Source organism: Callorhinus ursinus, unplaced genomic scaffold, assembly GCF_003265705.2.
Source record: "Callorhinus ursinus isolate GAN/ISIS: 27379988/994484 unplaced genomic scaffold, GSC_fseal_2.0 scaffold10, whole genome shotgun sequence".
Classification (NCBI taxonomy): domain Eukaryota; kingdom Metazoa; phylum Chordata; class Mammalia; order Carnivora; family Otariidae; genus Callorhinus; species Callorhinus ursinus.
The window spans coordinates 7,924,124-7,936,505 of record NW_027397072.1 but is presented as its reverse complement, the minus strand read 5'-3'; the positions used below and the strand labels follow the sequence as shown (position 1 = coordinate 7,936,505).

The 12,382-nt window shown below is 52.5% G+C and overlaps 1 protein-coding gene across 6 annotated transcripts in view; it reads right to left on the bottom strand.

Moving 5' to 3' along the window:
- Nucleotides 1-8,736: 8,736 nt before the first annotated feature.
- RRM2 (ribonucleotide reductase regulatory subunit M2) overlaps nt 8,737-12,382 on the bottom strand; it is a 26,471-nt gene continuing 22,825 nt past the window's right edge. For 4 of the 6 annotated variants that reach the window (XM_073896990.1, XM_073896994.1, XM_073896992.1 and 1 more), the window contains one exon: nt 8,737-9,639. The gene's annotated coding sequence lies outside the window, so the exon portion shown is untranslated. Of the gene's footprint in view, nt 9,643-12,382 lie in introns of all 6 variants that reach the window. The other 2 variants (XM_073896993.1, XM_073896991.1) reach the window with 1 other exon arrangement.

The following is a 12,382-nucleotide window of genomic DNA, read 5'->3' as shown; positions in this document are numbered from 1 at the left end:
TTCTTTTATCTAATGATCATTTACTGAGCGCTCACTCTGGGCAGGCAGAGCCAGACCCAGGGAAACCCCGGCAAGCACGATGCAGTGCAGATGGTGCAGTACAGGGGCCCCCGTAACAGGGTTCACAGCAGGGAGATGCTCCAGGGAGGCCAGCGCGAGGCCAGAGTGCCCAGAGACACCCGAGCCGGGTCTTGAAACAGGCTGTGACCAACAGGTGTTGGTATGCGGGCATCAAACAGAACTTCACATCCAGTCACAAGGGCACGAGCTCCCATACTTGTTCTGGAGGGGTCTGTCACCATGCCAACAACAGCCCCGGCAAAGCGAGGGGTGTCCCAATTCCCTCCTGGGTAAGAAACTGTCCCTGCCCCGTGCCCCAGCCCTCACAGATGATAAAGGCCTCCCCCCAGAAAGGCTGTGAGCAAACCAGCACCCTCATAACTAAGTTCTCATTGTGAGATGCCGGGAGAACCACAGGGGCGCAGCACGCTCCAGTCAGGGTTTGGCAGATGACGTACAAAAGCAGGACACCCCTCCAAGCCCCCTGGGGGCCGCTGCAGCTCAGAGCATGCAGGGGAAGCCCCAGTCCCCAGTGCCTCTTAGCTGGCCTCCGTCTCTTCAGCTATGAAGTGGGATCACCATTACCCACCTCCTGGGGCAGTTTGGAGGATGACAGGACCTGGATGCCACTCACCTCATCCACTTGCCACACAGTGAGCAGTGAGCAGCTGAAGGACCCCGAGGGAGGCCCCGGTTGGTACAGTCTGGTGTCCGAGGAGGGCCCACAGCCTGTTAGGAACCTGTTGGCTGGCATGGGGGGCGGTGCGCCAGGGATTGGGGTGCAGTGGGGAGAGCATGGCCAAGGGGAAGGGCCGTCGCCCCCACCACGGGGCTCTGATCAGCCCCCGCTGTCCGGCTCCTGCAGCGTTTCTCCCCCCAGGGGCAAGTTGTCCTGTCTCTGGCTCTCACCCACCCCCACTCTGTTCTGCAAGGCCTGGTTAATTTAGAGGAGTAATTTTAATCAATTAGATGAAGTGTAAAATAACTGTTCTGCTCTGCTCAGGAAATGGGGCTTGTTGTCTTTAAGGCTTTATTGAAAAGGCATTAAGATGGAATTGTGTGTCCCCGGCAGGTGGGCAGCAGAGGGGAGCTGCTGGGCCTGGAGAGAGCTCCATCTGCTGCACGCCTGCCCCACTACACAGTGAACCCGGGGTGGAAGGACCTCCGGGCCCCGTGACAGCCCAGTGAACCGATCTCAGCTGCAGATCTGTGCCACTCACTGCCCTTTCTACCTTCCAACACCGCCGACTGCCGGAAAGCACATCTCTACACAGAGCCCAGACTGTGCCTCTGCCACCCCCAGCAACTCAGGCATGAGAAGACATGCGTGTGTGTGTGTGTGTGTGTGTGTGTGTGGCACATGGTGAGCAGTCAACACTGCCTCCAACCACACACTTATTCCAATAAGTCAGATGTAGCTTTTCCAGGTGTCTTCCGGGGAAGGATTCTCCTGGTAGGGTCACCAGTCCTCAAAGGTCATGCTCTCAGTTCCTTCACCACCCTGATCGTCCAGGAGAGGATATTGGTCATAACAACCACGAGCCACGGGGCCACCCATCAGGAGGTCCCACATTTGCTCTCCGCCTGCTCCCAGCCGGAAATTTCATTCCACAGGGTTCCGTGAGCGCCTTGCCAGGAAAGGTGCGTGACAATCTCCAAAACATCCTCCCAAGTGTTGAGATTAAGAGAGCTAAAAGGGTAAAGGGGACTGTCCTCTGAGTGGGCAGAACACAAAGCCTTTTATTTGAGGAGCAGCCAAAGGATAAAGGAATAAAATGAGGATGACTTCTCTTGTGGCCGTGGCAGCCCGTGGCAACCTGTCCCCATGTGCCTGGCTGAGAAGGCCAGTACAGCAACCTCAGCTCCCACGTGGGCCACCGGGACCGGGAGACCTGGGTCCACGCAGCAGAACTGGCTCATCCCTGGGCCAGATTCTCTGGCCACGCCCACATCTGTTTCCTAAGCCCCCAAATTTGGAAGTAGCCCTGAGGGCTGTCTCTTCTCCCTGGGGGCGGGGGGTGGTTTCCAAAATATGTGACCATTAACGTCATCCAAGCATAGACCTGCCAGGACTGGCTGAACCCAAGTTCTGATTCACTCATTTCAGCCTCGTGGGAATAGATTTATCTCCGCTGGTACATGTGGATTTTATAGGGCCACCCTGCGCCGTCCAATAACAAGGATGATGATGCTAAAGTTTATCGAGCACTTACTAAGCGCTAGTTCCTGTTCTAAGTGTATTGACAAGCATCATCCCCACAACGCGTGGATGGAGTGAGAAATAATCACTACTGAGAAATAAGGTCACTGGGGATCACAGCGATTATCACACACACTTGGTGAGGGGCAGAGCCAGGGACAGACACAGACGCTGATAACACAGCTGTTTCTCTTTAAGGGGAAAAAAATCACATTGGAATATGCTCCCCGGGTTCCATTCAAAAAATGTAGGAAAAGAGCACATACTCCATTTAGAAACACTTCTGTCCAAACAGCCACACACACACACACACACACACACGCACGCACTTTATAGGGAAAAGGAACTCACGTGGATCCTTATTTCCGATGCCGAGCAATGACGATGAGCATTTATCACCTACTGGGGGTCAGGCCACTGGGTACTAGCGTGTATTACTTAGGAAACTGTGACCCAGGCTAAGGAGCATCCCTAAAGTCGCAGAGCTAAGAGGCAGAGCTGGGACTTGAACTTCCACCTGACTTGGAAGCCTGATGAGGCATCTGCATTAGAATTAGAAATTCTCCTCTAGCCCAGGCAGAAAACAGGGAGGGTGGGGAGGCCGTGGTGGCGAGAAGTGGCCGGAGGACCAGGGTCTCTCTTCCAGCCCTTCCGGCAGCGTCTGCCCTGGGCCCACGGTGCCCACCTGTCGTTCCTGTGATGAATGGCTCCATCTGCTTGTTTTGCACGACACTCGTTTGGCAGACTCAGGGAAACTGAGACCCCGGGAGCTAAGAGATTTGCCCAAGGTCACACAGCCAGGCAGGCCCAGGCTCTCCCCAGCCTCTACTCCCTCCTGGTGGAGGTGAACCCAGCCCCAGGACGCCAGCCGGGCAGATGTGCCTCTTTCTGCTATTTCTTCTCCCAACTCTGTGCCCTTTGGTTCCCCTGGGAACAGGCTGACATTCACCATGATTAGCTCGCTTCCCCCTCTCCCCGCAGCCAAGAGCTAATTGTCCTGATTTCCTTCCAAGAACGGTCTCTCTGAATAGCCTTCGCAGGCACAATTAGGCAGGTTCAGCCTGGCTTTCACACTCCAGCTCTGAAAAAATCAAATCAGCGAGGAAGTGGAGCCCCTTGGAAGTTCTCTGAGAGCTTCTTTGGGCGGGGAACAAAGCGCACGCATGATTACCTGCTTAGCTGCTGAGCACCGGACCCCAGGGCCCCGCTTGCAGGAGAACGGTCCCGCTGGCCACCCGCACCCCCACCCGACCTCTCCCCACCTCCCCCATTGGCAGATGTCGTGGGGAGCAGCCAGCCAGGTGCACCTGTCTCCTGAGACGGGGCGTGGGGTGGCCCTATCTGGAGGCCCCCTCCCTGGGAAGGCCTGGCCAGCTGCAACCACAGGACATTCGTTACTGCCTAGAGAGCCCAGGCGAGAATCAGGGAAGCCATGGACCCCTGCAGACTAGCAAGTCCAATCCCCTCCTTCCAAAGCTGGAGCCCCGAGGTCACACATTCAGGCAGGACCCCAACTTGAACCGAGTCTCCCTGTAGGTGTCACTCGGCTAGTGGAAGATGCACAGCCTTTTTTGCCAGAAAAAAGTTGGGGCTTCCAGCCAAACAAAGAAAATGGGTTTTCCCGGCTAAACTGGTATGTGCATCAAATTGTCGACACACCAAGGAAGCTGTTGCCAATAGCTTTCCTGGGGACAGAGAGGGGCCCTTTATCTCCACATGGAGAAAGAACAGGTCCAACTCACACAGCCAGTAAACATCACACCACCCCCAATTCCTGGGCCAGAGCTCACGAGTGGTATCAGTGGGTCCCTACCCCCCAAAACACTGTATCTGCAATCCTAACAAGAAGGCATCCTAATTGACTCAGAGCCCAGGACTTGAAAAGGGCAGCTCCACTCCATTCCACGGACCAACAACGTCGGAGGGCCTAGTGGCTCGAGAGAGATCACTCCAAGTGAGGGGAGTCCCACTGTGATCTGGCTCCTCCTCTTTGAGTTCTGTGCACCCAGACAAGTCCCTGCCCTCTTGGTGCCTCAGGCCCTCATCTGTAAAATGGAGACGATGTTACCCACCTCCCAGAGGCTGGAGAATGCCTGGTCCAGGTTGCCACGTGGCACACGTGTGCATTGAAGGTCATACCCACTTGTGTTTGGGAACTGCCCCCATTCTATACCAAGAAAGCAGCCTATAAAGGCTCTGAGCAGTCTTGCAGGAGGGAAGCCTGTTGAACTACTTCAACCAGTGCTTCCTAAGCCTCGATCCTCTAGAGCTGGTTTTTTTGGTTGCACTATTAAAATCCTGCCTTGGGGGCACCTGGGTGGCTCAGTCGGTTAAGCATCTGCCTTCGGCTCAGGTCATGATCTCAGGGTCCCGGGATCAAGCCCTGCGTCCAGCTCCCTGCTCAGCGGAGAGCCTGCTTCTCCCTCTGCCTCTGCCACCCCCCCACCTCAAGCTTGTGCTCTCTCTCTCAAATAATAAAGCATTTTTTAAAATAAAATAAAATAAAATAAAATAATAAAATAAAATCCTGCCTTGGAGAACAGCACTCGAGTCCTGCCTCTCTGTGGGGTCCTCATGGAAACACCCTGAGTCTGACCTCAGCATCACCAGCAGAGGGAGGCTGGGGTGGTGTGTGGAACGGAATGGGAGGGGTAGGCCCCAGCTCCTGAGGGCCAGACCCAGGAGTAGACACTAGGCCAGTGCTGCCAGCCAAGGACTGGTCATTGGAAGAAACAAGGAATTCAGCGTGCACCTCCAGTGCTGAAGGGCAGGAATCAATGGATAGTGAAGTGTGGCAGTGACCTTCTGGGATCCGCCGGGGGCCAGAGGAAGAGACACCCAGGGAGCCTGCTCATTGTCTTGGCATCAGAGCAGGTGAGAACCACTGTCCACAGCACCTCAACTGCTCAAGCTGAACCGAGGACATCCCCACTCACTAGGGATGGGGTTCTTGTCCTACTTGGGGCCACGGACCCCTTTGAGAATGTCACCCACTCACCCCCACCTCACCTCTCAGGACCAGATGTAAATAAATATTAGGGCCAGATTTGGCCCCCATTCGAAACTGACATCCATCCCGTGGCCCAAGAGTGTGACGTGAAAGACAAATTCACAGAAGGAGCCAAGAGACCATCCTACCCAAAGGGCTAATGCCCTGACCAGGCTGCCAGGGGCACAGCTCTTGACGGGTCACTGTTCTAACTCCTCGCTGGTTCTCCAGAGGGGCAGGTGCTGGGGAGGAGCTCTCCTGGGCCTGCCCAGCTTGGGCTGGCGAGGCTGCGGCGTGGTCACAGCTGACTGACCCCAGGCTCCTGGCGGAGGAGGCCACTCCTTGGCAGCACCGAGCCCTTTCCTCCGCAGGGAGCCACCCAGCCTTGCTCAGAGCAGAGCCTCAGCCCTAACTCCAGAGTCAGACGCTAAGCTGCTTATTATCTGAATTTAAATTAGCATAATGAGTTCAAGAGGCCCTATTACTCCAGACACAGAAAATGAAATTAGTGAGCAGAGATCACTGCAATTGTATGCTAATCTCATCCTCTGGCTGAGGAAGGTCAGGGCAGGGAGGGCGCCAGATCCCGGGGCCGAGTCCAGGCCCATGGCTCTCATCATGGTCCGGGTTACAGGCAGGGAGAGGCCAGAGGTGGCTCCATGAGGAGCCCCCCCACAGCCCGCCGCCGAAAGAGAGGAAGCTGTGCCGGTTGGCAAGGTACAGCTGGGACCCCTTCCCCCTCCCACATCCCCCTAAAGACAGGCAGCGGAGGGGGTGGGAATTGTGCGGTGCGCTGACGTAAGGTTCACAGGTTCAAATCCTGGCTGGGGCCACTCACAAGCTAGGTCACCTCATACCATAGAGATGACGGGCAGAAGTCTGTGGAGCCCTTTTCTCTGACCGACTCTGCTGGCTGCCTTATGTGCATCACCCACTCACTCCTTCCATAAAATCAAGATAATCATCCCCATCTCAAAGGATTGTGGCAAGGATTAAATATGCTGACGTTTACGAAAATGACCAGCCCGGTATTTGACAGAAGGAGACACGCGATAATGTTCTTTACAGAAATGCATTCATTCATTCCTTTATTCCTTCCTTAACTTCTGCGCTCTTTTATTTACAATAAAAAGGACAGCTATGGTGCCTGAGAATCCAACAGCCGTGGTTTTGCGGTCCCCATTTAAACACAATGTCACCTGCACTCTCCCCTCCCCGAGTCAAGCCCAGTCCCCACAGGGCAAGGTGGTCAGGAGGAGAGCTGAGCCATCCGCCCCCTCCACCAGGATTATTCATAATTCTCCAAATGGAAACAGCACGAATGGCAGGCAGGAGTCGAATGAATCAATTGTGGCGTATTCGTACAATGGAATCCTCTCTCCAAGCAGCAGAGAGCTTGGGTTACAGCTGCAATGGGGACGCGTCCACAGGCGGACGCTGAGCCCAAGGAGCCGGATTTCCCAGGATTCCCTTTGTCCCCGGGACTGACCCAGGCAAGACCACCCCACGGGGACACAGCCAGCCCCCCCGGTGAGGCCCGGAGTGGTGGGAGGGGCTTCCTTCCTGATCTGGGAACCAAGGCCCCAAGCACATTCACTCTGTGGACGGGTATCGAGCTGTGCCCATGGAGCATGTGCATTTTTCTGTTTTATGAAATCCGGCTTAAAAAAAAAAGTCTACTAGGCATCCCAGGGGGTGTCCTGTAGACAGTGGTCCGGATCATGGTGAGAGTGGGAAGAGAGGAGGCAGGGTTGAGCCCTGGCGCCTGGTCCCAGGTCAGGAAGGGAGGAGCACCCAGCAGAGAAGACAGAGAAGAGGGCCTGGTGATGCTGGTGGGAACCAGACGCCATAAAGGCTTCCAGGAGCACGTGCTGCCGGGACCAGAGAAGACGGGAGACCCGCCTTTGGGTCTGACAATGTGAAGGTCCCTTGCTAAGAGCATTTTGGAGGTAAAGAGGGGGACAAAAGCAGACTCCTGAGAAAAGGGGTGAAGAAAGGGGACAAGAGCCGATGAATCCTAACTAGCTTTCCAGGCTCAGCTCAGGCCACCACCTCCAGGAAGCCTTCCCTATGGCCCTCTTCCTCTCAAGGCCACTTCACTTTACAGTCACTTAAAGCTGTCCCCACCATGTGCGCCTGGGCACCTCCCCGAGGCGGGACTGTCCTCTGTCACCCCTGCATCCTGGCCCCTCCATGAGCGCTTCAGAAACCCGAGTTCCTCTCTCCCTTTTCAGATCACAGAAGAAAATTCTGAGACTTCCCCCAAACTTTGTTCTCCCGTGCAGTGAACCATTCCTCCCCAACCAATTGTTGTTTGTGTGTTCCTGCGAGCAGATTATTAGTATAATAACGAGAGCTAATATTGCATTAATGCGGTTGTTAGACTATTTGTATTGTCATAGTCATTAACTTGGTGATTACAATTTTGTTTCAATTTCAGCTAGCTCCTTGTGCATTCTGTCAGAACTTCCAGAAACAACGGAATCCAGAACCACATTTCATAACAGACTGAATATCCAATTTACAGAATTTATGGAAATCCGGCCTGCAGTGACCACCCTCCACCAGGAGAAAAAACAAAGAGAGCCACGTACCGACAGGTGAGCGCAGGGCAGGGCCAACCTCCCCACCCTCACACATGGGGAGCTGGTTCTCCAGGAGCGCCCCCCCCAGGCCCTCTGGACCCCCCAGGGCCTCAGGGCAAGAACTGGGTGGTCCTGTGTTCAGAACGGCAGACAAGCAGCACATATCTGCAGGAAGCCATGACCCAGCCTCTGGTAGCACTTTTTCTGGTACACAGGAGGGACAGCTTAGCTAATGTAGATCTCTCCCCAGCCCACATCATGACCCCCACCCTAGCCCAGGCTGCAAGGCTGGTGAAAAGCCTGGGTTAATGGAATTCATCTGGCTTTTGATCGCTAGGCTTCACAATGATTGTGCTTGAACTAAACACGACCAGCTACATTGCTGATGGCTGAAACTGGCTTGTTGACTGCCAAGAGCCTCATGAGATAGCATTTGAGGCCTTTGGCAGTTGACCCAACTCAGAAACCTCACTACGGTGCCAGAACCAGAGCACAGCTTAGCTTACAGGGAAGACTCACATTAGCCAAGCTCACATGGCTGATGTATAAAACCAGAAGCCATGTTTTTTCATTGACAATGAGCAACTGAGCTGTGACAAGAGCTGGGCTATTTTCTCCCAGAGATGCAGTCTTGCCTTCATCTACCACCCTGGGCCTCTCTCTGGACAGGATCACTGGGTTTTCGTGTCCCGAGGCACCAGGCCTCTGTGTGGCTCTCCTCTCCTGACCCCTGCAGAGGTGAGGCTGTCCTGGCCCCCCATGCTGCTTTAGCTCAGGCTCCGCCTCCCATCACTGCCGCCAAGTTCACTGCCCATTTCCTCTTGACTTCTCTTGTAACCCCTCACCTTGGGGCTTTTGGGAAAATCCCAGTAAAGAAAATGGATTGAGCTCATAAACTCCCCTCATTTCAATTTTGCTTTTTATTGAATTCCAGAATTCAAAGCAGTCCCTTTCCCATGGTCAAAGCTCAACGGATCATTACTGAGGGAATGGATGAATGAACTGGCCTGGCTTTTGCACCTCCCTTCTCTCTTCCTGCAGGTAAGCACTTCCCCAGGCGACAAACAGACCCGGTGTGGGCGGTGGGGGCGGGGGGGGGGGGCTGATGACTCAGGTGTGCCTAATCCCAGAGGAAACACAGCCACCACCACCCCCACCTTGGACCCCACGGCCAGTCTACCTGTTCTTGGCTCACAGCAGTGCCTCCCCTCCCGTTAGGTCTTACAGGCCTGGGAGCTGTTCTCCCTCTAAGACTGTGCATGTCTCTGTTCCATTATAAGCTGACATGAAATTCAGCTTTGAGTGGTTATATTTCTGAAGTCTAGAGAGGCTCCTTGGGGTGCCTTCAGGTTCTACCCATAGACCCAGGCAGACCCTGGCCAGAACACCCCCGTCCTTGGAAGGCAGTGTGGGGTGGGGGCTTTGGAGTCAGATGGCCTGGTTTAGAAGATTGTCCGTGTGACTTTGGACAAGTTGAACAACCTCTCTGGGCTCAACCTCCTTATCCTTAAAGCAGAGTCTATGTTGTGAGAATCTGGTGGCATAATTATTCCTCTCTGGGGGCATGACAGGGGTCACATAATCCTGGCTCAGCATCGCTCCCGCAGCTGGGGGACTCTGGCTCTGGGAGCACTCTCTGCTATGTCCTTGGGGAAACCCCATGGGCTGGAGAGGCCGGGAAGGAAGAGGGTGGGCCCAATGGCTGACGCACTGGTTCGAGCTGATTCCAGCTGTGTCTTCTCCACTCCTCTGGGGAAGCCTCGTAGCCGACTGGCTGCACGGATGGAGAAACGGGTACCGTCCATCTGCTGACCACAAACACAGACATGCAAAAACCTGGCAGGAGGAGGTCTCATGGAGCCAGGCTGCAATTTAACACATGACACTCAGATATCCAAAACATTTAGCTTATTTATTCCTCTCTAATATATTTTGCCATTTTCACAAGACTCCACCCCATTGGAGAATGTAAACTTGCTGATTTAAAGAAACCACAACAGATGGGGCCTTGTAGCCTGAACACAGCAGAGGAGCTGGAACCTTCTCCTTCTCCTTTCTGAAGTCAACACAAAGACAGCCACATGCAGAAAATAAACCCTGACTCTTACCTCACACCATATACAAAAGTTAACTAAAAAGTGGCTCATGGGCCTAAATACAAGTGCTAAAACTACAAAGCTCCTAGAAGAAAACATAGGAGCAAACCCTCATGATCCTACAGTTGGGAAGGACCTCTTAGGGCACACAAAAGCACTAATTATAGAAAGAAAAAAACACAGCACATTGGACTTCAGTGAAATTAAAAACTTTTGGAAGATTTTCTGTGGAGAAAATGAAGAGGAAAGGCATAGACTGGAGAAAATATTTACAAATCGTATTTACAAATCTAACAAAGGACATGTATCCAGAATATACAAATAATCCTTACGACACAACCTATTAAGACAAAGGATTCGTTGTGTGTGTTGGGGGGGGGGCGGTTTGTATTTCGTTTTAAGTAGGTTCCTTGCCCAGCGTGGAGCCCACTGCGGGGCTTAAACTCCCAACACTGACATCAAGACCTGAGCTGAGATCAAGAGTTAGATGCTTAACCGGCTGAGCCACCCAGGCTCCTCAAGACAAAGGATTTGACTAGACAGTCAACCAAACAAGATATATGTATGAGAAATAAGCACATGCAAAGAGGCTCAATGTCATCAGTCATCGGTGAAATGTAAATTAAAACTCCAGGTGATACACTGGACACCCGCTAGGATGGTTAAACTTTAAGAATGTCCACATGAGGATGTGAAGCAGATAGAACTCTCATGTTGCTCTCACATGCCCTTGGGCACATAAATGGACTGTCACTTGGAAAACAGTTTGGGAATTTCTTAAAAAATTAAACATACCCCTACTCTTTCACCAGCCCTTCTGCTCATTGGTATTTACCCAAGAGGAATGAAAGCAAATGTCCCTAAAAGACTTCTACAGGAATGTTCATAGTAGCTTTATTCATAAGAACCAAAAAGGGGGAAAACTCAAATGTCCATCAACAGCTGAATGGATAAGTAAATATGGTGCATCCACGATATGGAATAATACACAGCAATAAAAAGGGACGGACCCTGGTTTTACACCAGTAGATGGATTTCAAAATAATTCCAAGTGAAAGAAGCCAACAAAAGAGAAAATATGCTCTACGACTCCATTTTTTAAAAAGATTTTTTATTGGGGCGCCTGGGTGGCTCAGTCGGTTAAGCGGCTACCTTCGGCTCAGGTCATGATCCGGGGGTCCTGGGATCGAGCCCCACGTCCGGCTCCCTGCTCGGCGGAGAGCCTGCTTCTCCCTCTCCCTCTGCCTGCCACTCTGCCTGCTTGTGCTGTCTCTCTATCTGTCGAATAAATAAATAAAATCTTTAAAAAAAAAAGATTTTTTATTTATTTGAAACAGAGAGAGCATGAGCAGGGGGCAGGGGGAAAGAGCAGAGGCAGAGGGAGAAGCAGGCTGCCCGTTGAGCAGGGCACCTGATGCGGGGCTCCATCCCAGGACATCAAGCTCATGACCAGAGCTGAAGGCAGACGCTTTACTGAGCCACCTAGGCGCCCCTATAAGACTCTATTTAGATAAAATTCTAACAAATGCAAGCTAACCTACAGTGGCAGAAAGCAGCTAAGGGGTGGCCTGGGGACAGGGTGAGGGTAAAGAGGAACCCAAGAGAGAAATCACAAAGGGGTGAGAACAAACCAGGAGTGACGCAGACATGCATTAGCTTGATGGTTTCATGGGCGTGTACATATGTCAAAGCTTATTAAACAGCACGGGTTAAACATGAACAGCTTATTGTATGTCATTTATACCATAATAAAGCTGGAAAAAAGGAGAAAGAAATCATTCCAGAAAAACAAGGAGAAAATCCCAATAAATTCCAAAAGGCAGCAACAACATAAAACATTCTAGAATCATTGTTCAATTATATTAAAAATAAATGACAAAATCTTGAGGCAGGAAAAGTCTTTAGCTCACGAGTCAGAGAAGTGGTCCAAACCCAAACTGCAGAAGGTCTAGAAATAATAATAATGAAAACCTGCATGTGAGATTCCACAGGAGTCAGCTAAACAAGTCCTCAGAGGAAAATCCATAGTCTTAAAAACTTACATTTAAATAAACAGACCCCCCCCCGCCAAAAAGGAAATCAATTAGGTGTCCAAAGTAGGAAGTCAGAAAAAGAACAAAATCAACCTAAGAAAAATAGAACAGAACATGCGTAGGGGTCAAAAGTAACGGATTGGAAAGTCAACCCCTGGGCATCTCCTCACTCTTCCCGTATACCCCTCCCTCCGCCCAGGCTCAAAGTGGGTGCCCTCCCCACCTGTCCTCTTCTCTCCCCTTCTGGGCTCACCAGGCACTCCCTCAACGCCTGCTCCACCCAACCCCACCCCAGTTCTCCTGCCCTCCAAGCCTGGCCCACCTGGGGAGGGAGGGACCAGGAGGTGGGGATGAGCACACACCTGGGGGCGTGGCAGGGGTGTGCACAAACCTGGGGCTGGGGGATGAGCACACACCTG